Below are 15,365 nucleotides of genomic sequence, written 5' to 3'. Positions count from 1 at the left end.
AACCCATGAAGTTATAAAGATCGGATTCAAAGTCGGGTGTCTAGACCGCTAGACCACTGATGACACTGTTAGGATGGGGATCACGTTCTGTATTGACGATTTAAGCCGTGACGTAACCCGCTCTTCCAGAGCCACTTCCGGGTCTTACTCAAGGAAGCTTCCACATCATATATTTTCTTTGTCCTAGACACTTGTACAGTTACATTAATAATTCTACTCGGGTTGGAAGCATTAAGGCCCATTTTAACCATCAATGGCTTCCTTTCTGAAAAATAACGTCATTGTAAAAAGACTCACGCGTTGCTAGTATTTACAATGAGAAGCGGATGGGATCTGGTGCCTACTAGTACCCGGATGTAACGTAGTAGGTAGGACTACAAATGACTACAACAAACACGCGGGAAAAACTCAAATTCGCGGGGAAAACTCGTGGGCGGAGCCTCACACCGGAAGGAAGTGACGCCCCCCCTCAAATACGACGCAGACGCAGTGATGCGGGCTTGATCACAGTTTGTTGAAAGTGCCACGTCACACATCGTGCTCGTCGTCTGCAGGTAAATAATTAATGTTACTTTAATACTTAGCTGTTTTTGTTGTTGTTACTTGTTATGTAATATATCCTATGTTTCTACACCACTGTTAAAACATGTTCCTGTGGTTGAGTGGTTAGAGCCCCGCTTTGTAAACAACAGGGCCGGTGTTCTATTCCCGGTCGAGGCATAAGTCTTTTTCCTTTGTACCAACCAAACAAACACACCGAACAAATACATTTAACATCTGGTCAAAAGGTCAATTTTATTCAGCATTTGAGCCACGGACCAACGATTTGATGAAATGTATAGACTCTCACAATGGTGGTCAGTGGCTCAAATGGGTATGATGTTTGGTTGGTAAAAAGGATTAATACTAATGCCTCGACTGGGGCTTGAACTCGGGCCCTGTGTTTGCAAGGCGCCGACTCTAACCATTCGACATTAGGAATACGGTTAAACAGGGGAGTAGTATAATTAACATAAGTAACATCACAATTAGAGAATGTAGAATGTGATCTGCCGAATTAGTGTATTTATCTTACTGTAGCCGATTTGTTAGTGTCGGCCGTCTGTTTACATGAGGACCTGGGATCGCTTCCCGCCAATTCCAAAGAATGTTTGATCCCGGTAATTTCAAACAATGTTTGTCCTTTTACCAACCAAACAACAAACAATACTCTATTCACATCTAGTTGATTATTTATTCAGCATTTGAGCCTCTCACAATTGTGGTCAGTCAGTCAGTGGCTCAAATGGGTCTGAGGCTAAATGCCATCAAATGGTGGTCCGTGGATTAAATGCTGAATAAATAATCGACTAGATGTGAAAAGAGTATTGTTTGTTGTTTGGTTGGTAAAAGGACAACCATTATTTGAAATCGGCGGGAAGTCACTAACCACTCGGCCACTATAATCAAAGTAGTACAAACAAACGACCAGAAGTAGCAGTCTTCTACATTCTCTAATTGTGTCGTTTTTTGGAGATTAAGTAATGCAGATGATTAACGACAATTAAACTATTGAGAGTGTAAACATCTACTATTGGGGTCCATTTGGTTACCTAAATTAAATTGCTCTGTATTGTGACAGTAATCATTGCTATAGTGTGTGTTCAGTAACAGTGTTAAATAGCTCTATAGTGTGACCGTAATCATTGCATCAGGAACGCAGTCAGGATACAGATTAAACAAGTGGAATTGTAATGCAACAGACAACATGAGAACTGGAACATTAAGCTCATAAATAGCTACTTGCTCCTGATTGGCTGAAGTTTTGTCACCTACCTGATTTTTTTAACCCTTTTCTATTTATTAAAGAGCTGGAGAGACAGGAATATTCCTGTTACTGAACACACACTATAGCAATGATTACTGTCACAATATAGAGCTATTTAACACTGTTACTGAACACACACTCTATAGCAATGATTACTGGCACAATATCTATTTAACACTGTTACTGAACACACACTATAGCAATTATTACTGTCACAATAACTTTGTAATGCTACTGACGTTTGTGTACAACATTACATTCAGTAACAGTGTTAAATAGCTCTATAGTGTGACAGTAATCATTGCTATAGTGTTTGTTCAGTAACGGAGGTCTCCCGGTCTATCCAGCTTTTTGTTGAACAGAAAAAGCCTTTTCTGAAACTGGAATTTTATCCAATCAGGAACGCAGTCAGGATACAGATTAAAGTGGAATTGTAATGTAACAGACACAATTAGAACTGGAACATTAAGCTCATAAATAGCTACTTTCTCCTGATTGGCTGAACATTTGTCACCTACCTGAAATGTCTTTTTTGAAAACCCTTTTCTATTTATTAAAGAGCTGGAGAGACATGAATATTCCTGTTACTGAACACACTCTATAGCAATGATTACTGTCACAATATAGAGCTATTTAACACTGTTACTGAACACACTCTATAGCAATCATTACTGCACAATATAGAGCTATTTAACACTGTTACTGAACACACTCTATTGTGGCAGCGGTGGCCGAACGGATAGCGGCGCGGTCTTGATACCGGAAGGTTCCTAGTTCGAATCAGCCGTCCGACACGTTAAAATTACCACCGCTGAAGTGCCCTTGAACAAGGCATTGAACCACTACGATGAAATGTGTTCTATGAGCAGGGCCTGGCTGGAAACAAGTTCTTGAGCTTAGCCCAGATACCCTGGGTAAATATAGATTTCATTTCATTTCATTTAATTTAATTTCAGTCATTACTGCACAATATAGAGCTATTTAACACTGTTACTGAACACACTCTATAGCAATGATTACTGTCACAATATAGAGCTATTTAACACTGTTACTGAACACACTCTATAGCAATGATTACTGTCACAATATAGAACTATTTAACACTGTTACTGAACACACTCTATAGCAATCATTACTGCACAATATAGAACTATTTAACACTATTACTGAACACACTCTATAGCAATCATTACTGCACAATATAGAACTATTTAACACTGTTACTGAACACACACTATAGCAATTATTACTGTCACAATAACTTTGTAATGCTACTGATGTTTGTGTGCAACATTTGAGCTGACAGGCCTTTTTTATGTCAATCAATCAAGTCACCTTAATTCAAGTGATAGATTATATACAGGGGCATGCCATGTGGTCTACCTGCACAGCCTTTGTGATCTACTGGTAGATCACGATGTACCTTTTTGGGCACCCCTGCAATACAGGATTCCTGTCCAGAATTGTTTTATTAAATATAGAGGGTTTAAGTCGTTCTGAATTTATGTGTGTTTCTTTTTCTGTCTTTCTTTCTTAGGATGGAGATCAAGGTAGACACCGTTGGAAGGCTCTAGCCAGCCAGCCCCGCCAGTCACCCAGTGTAGAAAGTCAGGCTGCCAAGCCAGCGCACTTCAGCCATTGCAGCCAAGGGTTAGGGTTAGTCAGCTCAGCCAGGCCTCTCTCGAGGCCTGGCTCTCTGTCTGCCTGGCCCGGTCTGCCCCGCCCTGCCTTGCAGCAACAGAACCAGCTGGCCTGGCAAGCCAGCCAGCTCAGAATGCGAGCTCAGCAAGCCTGCGCAGCGAAAATCTTTACAAGCCCAGACTCAGGATGTCCAGCAGACAGCCAGGGTCTCCTACCTGACAGCCAACAGTCAGCCAGACCAGACCCGCATTTGCTGCAAGCCAGGCTCTCAGCCCTAACAGTGCAGTGCCTTTGATTAGTCATCCAAGCCAAAGGGTAGGGTTTGACTGCCCAGGCCTGTAGTGCCCTTGATTAGTCATCCAAGCCAAAGGGTAGGGTTTGACTGCCCGGGCCCAGTGCAGTGCCCTTGATTAGTCATCCAAGCCAAAGGGTAGGGTTTGACTGCCCGGGCCGCCTGCCAACTGCCAATGCTTTCCTGCGACCCTTCCTGCTTGCCAAGGTCTGCCACAAACTTTCTGTCCTGTCCTGGCCTGAAACTGGTTATTTCTGAGTCTGGGCTTGTAAAGTTTTTCGCTGTGCTGGCTTGCTGAGCTCGCATTCTGAGCTGGCTGGCTTGCCAGGCCGGCTGGTTCTGTTGCTGCAGGGCGGGGCAGACCGGGCCAGGCAGACAGAGAGCCAGGCCTCGAGAGAGGCCTGGCTGAGCTGACTAACCCTAACCCTTGGCTGCCTCGGCCTGCCTGCCTGCCTGCCTGCCTGCCTGCCTGCCTGCAACTTGAATGAGGTGTGTAAACATTTATTTCACGGGTTCTCCAGGTGTTTTTTGAAGGAGTGTCCTGTCCAGTGTAACTCCAAGTTTCATGGGGTGGGTATGGTTGGAGAGTTTGTGACCATCCCAAGTGACGCTCAGTTCTTTTTTCACGTCTCGGTTCCTCAGGTGGAAGCTGCATAGTTGGGTTGTTGATGGGTTGGGTTTCAGGTGGTTGTATTGTAGTAGCTTGACATTTCTTGGAGGGCACTTTCAAGGACAGATGCAATCTTCTGGAAGTCTGCTTGTTGGGTGGTAATGCAGAGGTCGTCGGCGTAGATGAAACGCTGGCATTCTGTGGGTAGTGGCTGGTCGTTTGTGTAGATATTGAAAAGGAGGGGGGCGAGCACGCTACCTTGTGGGAGGCCGTTCTTTTGGGCTTTCCATTTACTCCTCTGGTCATTTAACTGGACATAGAAGCGCCTGTTGTTGAGGCTTTTCCTGACCATTGTGCTGTGTTGGACAGTGTCGTAGGCAGCAGAGAGATCTCTGAATGCTGCTCCAGTTATTTGTTTTCCCTCAAACCCATCCTCAATGTGCTGGGTGAGGTTGAGCTCTGTCCAGCACAGGAGCGGCCGGGACGGAAACCAGCTTGGTCTTTAGTCAGCTTGGTGTCTATGAGTGGCATGAGGCGTTGGAGTAGCAGCCTCTCATAGAGCTTGTAGTTGATGCAGAGGAGGGAAATGGGTCGGTAGCTCTTTGGGGATAATTGGTCTTTGCCAGGTTTGGGGATTGCAACCACTTTGGCCTTTCTCCAGACAGAAGGGATGGTTTTCTGTGCCATGCATGTGTTCAGCATCCCCACAAGCCAGGTCTTTGCGTTAGGTCCCAGGTGCTGTATCATTTCTGCCAGTATGTCATCAATCCCTGCTGCTTTTCCAGGTTTCAACTTTCCCATTGCAGTTTCGAGTTCTTCTAAGTCGAAGGGTTTGGTTTGAGGGCTGGCTGATTGTGGTTGGTCTGATACCACTGTGCGATGGTATTCTCCTGTGGGATGGCGGCGGTGTTGGTTACGACTGTTGGCCACCAGTTGTGATGCAACAGAGGTTTGCTGTGACCGTTGTGAATTATGGGTGGTGTGGTCTTCGCCAAGACGGCGGATTGTGGCCCATGCCTTCCTGCTGTTATTTGTCATGTTGGTGTTCTCTATATCTTTTCGTCCTGGGCATGACGTTAAACTGTTCCGTTCGAGAGGACCGGCGACCCTCGAATGTAAACAGCCACGAAAGGAAACTATGTGTGTGTGAGGTGTTCTCTATCAATTCATTCCAGACTTTCCTTCGTTCATCCCCAACTTCACTGTCTATCTCCTGTGTTCTCCATTCATCTTGAGCGATACACAGTCGTCTGATGTGTGGGGGGAGGTGCCGGCTAGCGCATAAAGGCACGGGACAGGTGTTGTCTTGACGCATCCTGTGATGATGCGACAGGTGTCATTTAGGGCTGTGTCGACCAATTTGGTGTGACGTGATCGGCTCCAGCTTGAGCAGGCATACTCTGCTGTAGAGAAAGACAGGGCCATGGCAGTTGCACGGATTGTTTGTGGGTCTGCACCCCACTTGGAGTTCACTAGTTTTCGCAGGATGTTATTGCGGGTGTTGACCGTGGCTTTTGTGTTCTCGAGGTGTTTTTTGAAGGAGTGTCCTGTCCAGTGTAACTCCAAGATACATGGGGTGGGTATGGTTGCAGAGTTTGTGACCATCCCAAGTGACGCTCAGTTCTTTTTTCACGTCACGGTTCCTCAGGTGGAAGCTGCATAGTTGGGTTTGTGTGTGTCTTTCTTTTTCTGTCTTTCTTTCTTAGGACGGAGATCAAGGTAGACGCCGTTGGAAGGCTCAACACAAGCCAAAGGCCTCTAGAGATCCATCCCAAAGCTTCCCTCAGGGAGCCCATCTAGCCAGCAAGCCCGCCCAGTCAGCCAACGCAGCCAGCCAGCCCCGCCAGTCAGCCAGTGTAGAAAGTCAGGCTGCCAAGCCAGCGCACATCAGCCCTTGCAACCAGCCATTGCAGCCAGCCTTGCTCAGTCAGCTCAGCCAGGCCTCTCTCGCGGCCTGGCTCTCTGTCTGCCTGGCCCGGTCTGCCCCACCTTGCCTTGCAGCAACAGAACCAGCCGGCCTGGCAAGCCAACCAGCTCAGAATGCGAGCCCAGCGAAACATTTTACAAGCCCAGACTCGGGGTGCCCAGACAGCCTGTGCAGCCAACAGCCAGCCAGCCCAGACCAGCATTTGCAGCAAGCCAGGATCCAACCCTTGCAGCGCAGCCTTAGGCCGGATAGTCCCCTTGCCTGCACTTTGTTGCTTAACTGTGCCTTGCCTGCTTGCCTCGGTCTGCCACAAACTGTCTGTTCTGGCCTGCCTGTCTGAAACTGGCTCGCCTGACTGCGTGCTTGCCTGCCTGCGTTCTCTGGGCTTGCATTCTGAGCTGGCTGGCTTGCCAGGCCGGCTGATTCTGTTGCTGCAAGGCAAGGCGGGGCAGAACGGGCCAGGCAGACAGAGAGCCAGGCAGCAAGAGAGGCCTGGCTGAGCTGACTGAGCAAGGCTGGCTGCAATGGCTGGTTGCAAGGGCTGATGTGCGCTGGCTTGGCAGCCTGACTTTCTACACTGGCTGACTGGCGGGGCTGGCTGGCTGCGTTGGCTGACTGGGTGGGCTTGCTGGCTAGCTAGGCTCCCTGAGGGAAGCTTTGGGATGGATCTGCCTGCCTGCCTGCCTTGAATGAACTTGAATGAGGTGTGTAAACATTTATTTCACGGGTATGGGTGTTGACCTTGGCTTTTGTGTTCTCCAGGTGTTTTTTGAAGGAGAGTGTCCTGTCCAGTGTAACTCCAAGTTACATGGTGTGTGTATGGTTGGAGAGTTTGTGACCATCCCAAGTGATGCTCAGTTCTTTTTTCGCGTCTCGGTTCCTCAGGTGGAAGCTGCATAGTTGGGTTTTTGATGGGTTGGGTTTCAGGTGGTTGTATTGTAGTAACTTGACATTTCTTGGAGGGCACTTTCAAGGACAGACTCAATCTTCTGGAAGTCTGCTTGTTGGGTGGTAATGCAGAGGTCGCCGGCGTAGATGAAACGCTGGCATTCTGTGGGTAGTGGCTGGTCGTTTGTGTAGATATTGAAAAGGAGGGGGTCGAGCACGCTACCTTGTGGGAAGCCGTTCGTGTGGGCTTTCCGTTTACTCCTCTGGTCATTTAACTGGACATAGAAGCGCCTGTTGTTGACGAGGCTTTTCCTGACCATTGTGCGGTGTTGGACAGTGTCGTAGGCAGTGTCGTAGACAGTGTCGTAGGGGCGGCTGTGGCTCAGGAGGTAGAGCAGGTCGTCCAATGATCCATGGGTCGGCGGTTCAAATCCCGGCTCCTCCTGTCTACATGTCGAAGTGTCCTTGGGCAAGACACTGAACCCCAAATTGCTCCCGATGTGCTGGTTGGTACCTTGCATGGCTTCCGCTGCAATTGGTGTATGAATGTGTGTGTGAATGGGTGAATGTAATGCACAATCTATGTAAAGCGCCTTGGATAAAGGCGCTATATAAATGCACCATTTACCATTTACCATTTTAGAGAGATCTCTGAATGCTGCTCCAGTTATTTGTTTTCCCTCCCTTTGCCAGGTTTGGGGATTGCAACCACTTTGGCCTTTCTCCAGACAGAAGGGATGGTTTTCTGTGCCATGCATGTGTTCAGCATCCCCACAAGCCAGGTCTTTGCGTTAGGTCCCAGGATCTGTATCATTTCTGCCAGTATGTCATCAATCCAACACTGTTTTTTGTTAATCATCGAATGAAATGTGGGAGGTCGGCAAGAGAAAGTTTAAAAAATCATAGCAAAACTTGAAAAAGTGCCACTCGGGGCTATTATAGGCCAATGTGAAAAGGGTGCCATTTCTTCTTACGCCTTGGATGGCAATTGGATGATTTGAGGCATTTTCTTCCAAAAATGTGTTTTGCAAAAATCCACCTGTTGGTGGCGCTATAACAGGCCAATGTGAAAAGGGTGGGATATATTCCTCAGCCTTGTAGGAAAGTCTGTGAAAGATTTCACGTAAATTGCACGCTGTGTTCATGATTTGAGGCTTTTTGTTCAAAATGGGCAAATCCTGCAAACTTTGAAAGCCAATGTTAGCCAATTAGGATAGAATAAGAAATATGGGACAGATCCGTCTTGAACACATAAATATAGAGATGGTGTGTAGCGATTTGCGGGATTTTTGGACACAATCTGGAGGAGTAATATCAAAAAAATGTTTTTTCAAAAGTCGGCCTCCTGGTGGTGCCGGAGATTAGCTGTTAACAAACTGACGGACACACTCACACACAGACGGAGTGCAAAACATACTCTCTCCCCATGCCTTTGGCCTGGTGGAGACAATAATTCAAAAATGTTAGTTTTGTTTGTTTTTCTTCTTTATATACCGTTATTAATTATTGCCTACAATGTAAATTGTGAAATTACTTTACCGTTGAAATGTAAAAAATTACATTTCAACGAATGGACCTGTACAACAAAACAAAAACTAAGGCACTGGTGTGGTACTTCTGGTTTACCGGAATGGGGTTCAACTCCCTGCAGTGCTCTGCTCAATTTGTTGTATTTACATGGTTCATTTTTATTTTCTGCTCATTGTGTTGCATTTTCATAGATAGCCCCCAGGTTCTTTAATGTGTTTGTAGTCCCTACACTTAGGTTACCAAGTCTATTTATGTATTATTTATGTTCACTAGAACTAGAACCATTGATGATATGCACACGGCTGCCATCTTGCCAGCAAGGTGCTACCTAGGTGCAACTTCCCATAGACAGCCCATTCATCCAAACAGAAGTCCTATTTAATTCACCAACATGTACGAAAAGCTTGAATTATCATCTTACTATCTGCAAAGTGTTTGCTTCATAAAAATCCACTGATACTGGTGAAGGTCATTTACTAGTCTCATGAAGGTCATCTATTCTGGTCAAGGTCATTTATACTGGTCAAGGTAATTTATACTGGTGAAGGTCATTTATACTGGTCATGGTCATTTATACTGGTGAAGGTCATGTACGAGTCTTATGAAGGTCATTTATACTGGTCAAGGTCATTTCTACTGGTCAAGGTCATTTACTAGTCTTATGAAGGTCATTTATACTGGTCAAGGTCATTTATACTGGTCACGGTCATTTATACTTGTCACGGTCATTTATACTTGTCAAGGTAATTTATACTGGTCAAGGTCATTTACTAGTCTTATGAAGGTCATTAGTGTCGGAGGGCATACTAGTATGTCGTTTTTTACGATTTCGGAGGATTTAAAAAAGGTGAAAATCACAGAAAAGCGACAGGCTATAGTCCATGGTGTCGGAGGGCATTCTATAGTATGTCGTTTTTTACGATTTCGGAGGATTTGAAAAAAGGTGAAAATCGTGGAAAAGCAAAAGGCTATAGTCCATGGTCACGGACCACATACTGGTCAAGGTCATTTATACTGGTCAAGGTCATTTAGGGCATACTATAGTATGTTGTTTTTCACGATTTCGGAGGATTTGAAAAAAGGTGAAAATCGCGGAAAAGCGAAAGGCTATAGTCCATCGTCTCGGAGCACATGCTATAGGGTGCCATTTTTCACGATTTCGGAGGATTTAAAAAAAAGGTGACAATCGCGGAAAAGCGACAGGCTATAGTCCATGGTGTTGGAGGGCATACTATAGTATGTCGTTTTTTACGATTTCGGAGGATTTGAAAAAAGGTGAAAATCGCGGAAAAGCGACAGGCTATAGTCCATGGTGTCGGAGGGCATACTATAGTATGTCGTTTTTCACGATTTCGGAGGATTTTAAAAAAAGGTGAAAATCGCGGAAAAGCGAAAGGGTATAGTCCATGGTGTCGGAGGGCATACTATAGGGGGCCATTTTTCACGATTTCGGAGGATTTGAAAAAAGGTGAAAATCACAGAAAAGCGACAGGCTATAGTCCATGGTGTCGGAGGGCATACTATAGTATGTCGTTTTTCACGATTTCGGAGGATTTAAAAAAAAAAGGTGAAAATCGCGGAAAAGCGAAAGGCTATAGTCCATGGTGTCGGAGGGCATAGTATGTCGTTTTTCACGATTTCGGAGGATTTGAAAAAAGGTGAAAATCAGGGAAAAGCGAAAAGGCTATAGTCCATGGTGTCGGAGGGCATACTCTAGGGTGCCATTTTTCACGATTCCGGAGGATTTGAAAAAAGGTGAAAATCGTGGAAAAGCAAAAGGCTATAGTCCATGGTGTCGGAGGGCATACTATAGTATGTCGTTTTTTACGATTTCGGAGGATTTGAAAAAAGGTGAAAATCGTGGAAAAGCAAAAGGCTATAGTCCATGGTCACGGACCACATACTGGTCAAGGTCATTTATACTGGTCAAGGTCATTTAGGGCATACTATAGTATGTTGTTTTTCACGATTTCGGAGGATTTGAAAAAAGGTGAAAATCGCGGAAAAGCGAAAGGCTATAGTCCATCGTCTCGGAGCACATGCTATAGGGTGCCATTTTTCACGATTTCGGAGGATTTAAAAAAAAGGTGAAAATCGCGGAAAAGCGACAGGCTATAGTCCATGGTGTCGGAGGGCATACTATAGTATGTCATTTTTTACGATATCGGAGGATTTAAAAAAAGGTGAAAATCGCGGAAAAGCGACAGGCTATAGTCCATGGTGTCGGAGGGCATACTATAGTATGTCATTTTTTACGATTTCGGAGGATTTAAAAAAAGGTGAAAATCGCGGAAAAGCGACAGGATATAGTCCATGGTGTCGGAGGGCATACTATAGTATGTCGTTTTTCACGATTTCGGAGGATTTAAAAAAAAAGAGAAAATCGCAGGAAAAGCGAGAGGCTATAGTCCATGGTGTTGGAGGGCATACTATAGTATGTCGTTTTTTACGATTTCGGAGGATTTGAAAAAAGGTGAAAATCGCGGAAAAGCGACAGGCTATAGTCCATGGTGTCGGAGGGCATACTATAGTATGTCATTTTTTACGATTTCTGAGGATTTAAAAAAAGGTGAAAATCGCGGAAAAGCGACAGGCTATAGTCCATGGTGTCGGAGGGCATACTATAGTATGTCGTTTTTCACGATTTCGGAGGATTAAAAAAAAAGGTGAAAATCGCGGTAAAGCGACAGGCTATAGTCCATGGTGTTGGAGGGCATACTATAGTATGTCGTTTTTTACGATTTCGGAGGATTTGAAAAAAGGTGAAAATCGCGGAAAAGCGACAGGCTATAGTCCATGGTGTCGGAGGGCATACTATAGTATGTCGTTTTTCACGATTTCGGAGGATTTAAAAAAAAGGTGAAAATCGCGGAAAAGCGACAGGCTATAGTCCATGGTGTCGGAGGGCATACTATAGTATGTCATTTTGTACGATTTCGGAAGATTTAAAAAAAGGTGAAAATCGCGGAAAAGCGAAAGGCTATAGTCCATCGTCTCGGAGCACATGCTATAGGGTGCCATTTTTCACGATTTCGGAGGATTTAAAAAAAAGGTGAAAATCGCGGAAAAGCGACAGGCTTTAGTCCATGGTGTCGGAGGGCATACTATAGTATGTCGTTTTTCACGATTTCGGAGGATTTAAAAAAAAGGTGAAAATCGCGGAAAAGCGACAGGCTATAGTCCATGGTGTCGGAGGGCATACTATAGTATGTCATTTTGTACGATTTCGGAAGATTTAAAAAAAGGTGAAAATCTCGGAAAAGCGAAAGGCTATAGTCCATCGTCTCGGAGCACATGCTATAGGGTGCCATTTTTCACGATTTCGGAGGATTTAAAAAAAAGGTGAAAATCGCGGAAAAGCGACAGGCTATAGTCCATGGTGTCGGAGGGCATACTATAGTATGTCGTTTTTTACGATTTCGGAGGATTTGAAAAAAGGTGAAAATCGTGGAAAAGCAAAAGGCTATAGTCCATGGTCACGGACCACATACTGGTCAAGGTCATTTATACTGGTCAAGGTCATTTAGGGCATACTATAGTATGTTGTTTTTCACGATTTCGGAGGATTTGAAAAAAGGTGAAAATCGCGGAAAAGCGAAAGGCTATAGTCCATCGTCTCGGAGCACATGCTATAGGGTGCCATTTTTCACGATTTCGGAGGATTTAAAAAAAAGGTGAAAATCGCGGAAAAGCGACAGGCTATAGTCCATGGTGTTGGAGGGCATACTATAGTATGTCGTTTTTTACGATTTCGGAGGATTTGAAAAAAGGTGAAAATCGCGGAAAAGCGACAGGCTATAGTCCATCGTCTCGGAGCACATGCTATAGGGTGCCATTTTTCACGATTTCGGAGGATTTAAAAAAAAGTGAAAATCGCGGAAAAGCGACAGGCTATAGTCCATGGTGTTGGAGGGCATACTATAGTATGTCGTTTTTTACGATTTCGGAGGATTTGAAAAAAGGTGAAAATCGCGGAAAAGCGACAGGCTATAGTCCATCGTCTCGGAGCACATGCTATAGTGTGCCATTTTTCACGATTTCGGAGGATTTAAAAAAAAGGTGAAAATCGCGGAAAAGCGACAGGCTATAGTCCATGGTGTCGGAGGGCATACTATATTATGTCGTTTTTCACGATTTCGGAGGATTTAAAAAAAGGTGAAAATCTAAGAAAAGCGACAGGCTATAGTCCATGGTGTTGGAGGGCATACTATAGTATGTCGTTTTTTTACGATTTCGGAGGATTTGAAAAAAGGTGAAAATCGCGGAAAAGCGACAGGCTATAGTCCATGGTGTCGGAGGGCATACTATAGTATGTCATTTTTTACGATTTCGGAGGATTTAAAAAAAGGTGAAAATCGCGGAAAAGCGAAAGGCTATAGTCCATCGTCTCGGAGCACATGCTATAGGGTGCCACTTTTCACGATTTCGGAGGATTAAAAAAAAAGGTGAAAATCGCGGAAAAGCGACAGGCTATAGTCCATGGTGTCGGAGGGCATAGTATGTCGTTTTTCACGATTTCGGAGGATTTGAAAAAAGGTGAAAATCAGGGAAAAGCGAAAAGGCTATAGTCCATGGTGTCGGAGGGCAAACTCTAGGGTGCCATTTTTCAGGATTCCGAAGGATTTGAAAAAAGGTGAAAATCGTGGAAAAGCAAAAGGCTATAGTCCATGGTGTCGGAGGGCATACTATAGTATGTCGTTTTTTACGATTTCGGAGGATTTGAAAAAAGGTGAAAATCGTGGAAAAGCAAAAGGCTATAGTCCATGGTCACGGACCACATACTGGTCAAGGTCATTTATACTGGTCAAGGTCATTTAGGGCATACTATAGTATGTTGTTTTTCACGATTTCGGAGGATTTGAAAAAAGGTGAAAATCGCGGAAAAGCGAAAGGCTATAGTCCATCGTCTCGGAGCACATGCTATAGGGTGCCATTTTTCACGATTTCGGAGGATTTAAAAAAAAGGTGAAAATCGCGGAAAAGCGACAGGCTATAGTCCATGGTGTTGGAGGGCATACTATAGTATGTCGTTTTTTACGATTTCGGAGGATTTGAAAAAAGGTGAAAATCGCGGAAAAGCGACAGGCTATAGTCCATGGTGTCGGAGGGCATACTGTAGTATGTCGTTTTTCACGATTTCGGAGGATTTAAAAAAAAAGGTGAAAATCGCGGAAAAGCGACAGGCTATAGTCCATGGTGTTGGAGGGCATACTATAGTATGTCATTTTTTACGATTTCGGAGGATTTAAAAAAAGGTGAAAATCGTGGAAAAGCGACAGGATATAGTCCATGGTGTCGGAGGGCATACTATAGTATGTCGTTTTTCACGATTTCGGAGGATTTAAAAAAAGGTGAAAATCGCGGAAAAGCGACAGGCTATAGTCCATGGTGTCGGAGGGCATACTATAGTATGTCGTTTTTCACGATTTCGGAGGATTTTAAAAAAAGGTGAAAATCGCGGAAAAGCGACAGGCTATAGTCCATGGTGTTGGAGGGCATACTATAGTATGTCGTTTTTTACGATTTCGGAGGATTTGAAAAAAGGTGAAAATCGCGGAAAAGCGACAGGCTATAGTCCATGGTGTCGGAGGGCATACTATAGTATGTCGTTTTTCACGATTTCGGAGGATTTAAAAAAAAGGTGAAAATCGCGGAAAAGCGACAGGCTATAGTCCATGGTGTTGGAGGGCATACTATAGTATGTCATTTTTTACGATTTCGGAAGATTTAAAAAAAGGTGAAAATCGCGGAAAAGCGAAAGGCTATAGTCCATCGTCTCGGAGCACATGCTATAGGGTGCCATTTTTCACGATTTCGGAGGATTTGAAAAAAGGTGAAAATCGCGGAAAAGCGAAAGGCTATAGTCCATCGTCTCGGAGCACATGCTATAGGGTGCCATTTTTCACGATTTCGGAGGATTTAAAAAAAAGGTGAAAATCGCGGAAAAGCGACAGGCTATAGTCCATGGTGTCGGAGGGCATACTATAGTATGTCATTTTTTACGATATCGGAGGATTTAAAAAAAGGTGAAAATCGCGGAAAAGCGACAGGCTATAGTCCATGGTGTCGGAGGGCATACTATAGTATGTCATTTTTTACGATTTCGGAGGATTTAAAAAAAGGTGAAAATCGCGGAAAAGCGACAGGATATAGTCCATGGTGTCGGAGGGCATACTATAGTATGTCGTTTTTCACGATTTCGGAGGATTTAAAAAAAAAGTGAAAATCGCAGGAAAAGCGACAGGCTATAGTCCATGGTGTTGGAGGGCATACTATAGTATGTCGTTTTTTACGATTTCGGAGGATTTGAAAAAAGGTGAAAATCGCGGAAAAGCGACAGGCTATAGTCCATGGTGTCGGAGGGCATACTATAGTATGTCATTTTTTACGATTTCGGAGGATTTAAAAAAAGGTGAAAATCGCGGAAAAGCGACAGGCTATAGTCCATGGTGTCGGAGGGCATACTATAGTATGTCGTTTTTCACGATTTCGGAGGATTAAAAAAAAAGGTGAAAATCGCGGTAAAGCGACAGGCTATAGTCCATGGTGTTAGAGGGCATACTATAGTATGTCGTTTTTTACGATTTCGGAGGATTTGAAAAAAGGTGAAAATCGCGGAAAAGCGACAGGCTATAGTCCATGGTGTCGGAGGGCATACTATAGTATGTCG

This window comes from Electrona antarctica (assembly GCF_951216825.1).
Source record: "Electrona antarctica genome assembly, chromosome: 18".
Classification (NCBI taxonomy): Eukaryota; Metazoa; Chordata; class Actinopteri; order Myctophiformes; family Myctophidae; genus Electrona; species Electrona antarctica.
The sequence above is the reverse complement of the archived record's forward strand: the minus strand, read 5'-3'. Positions refer to the sequence as shown.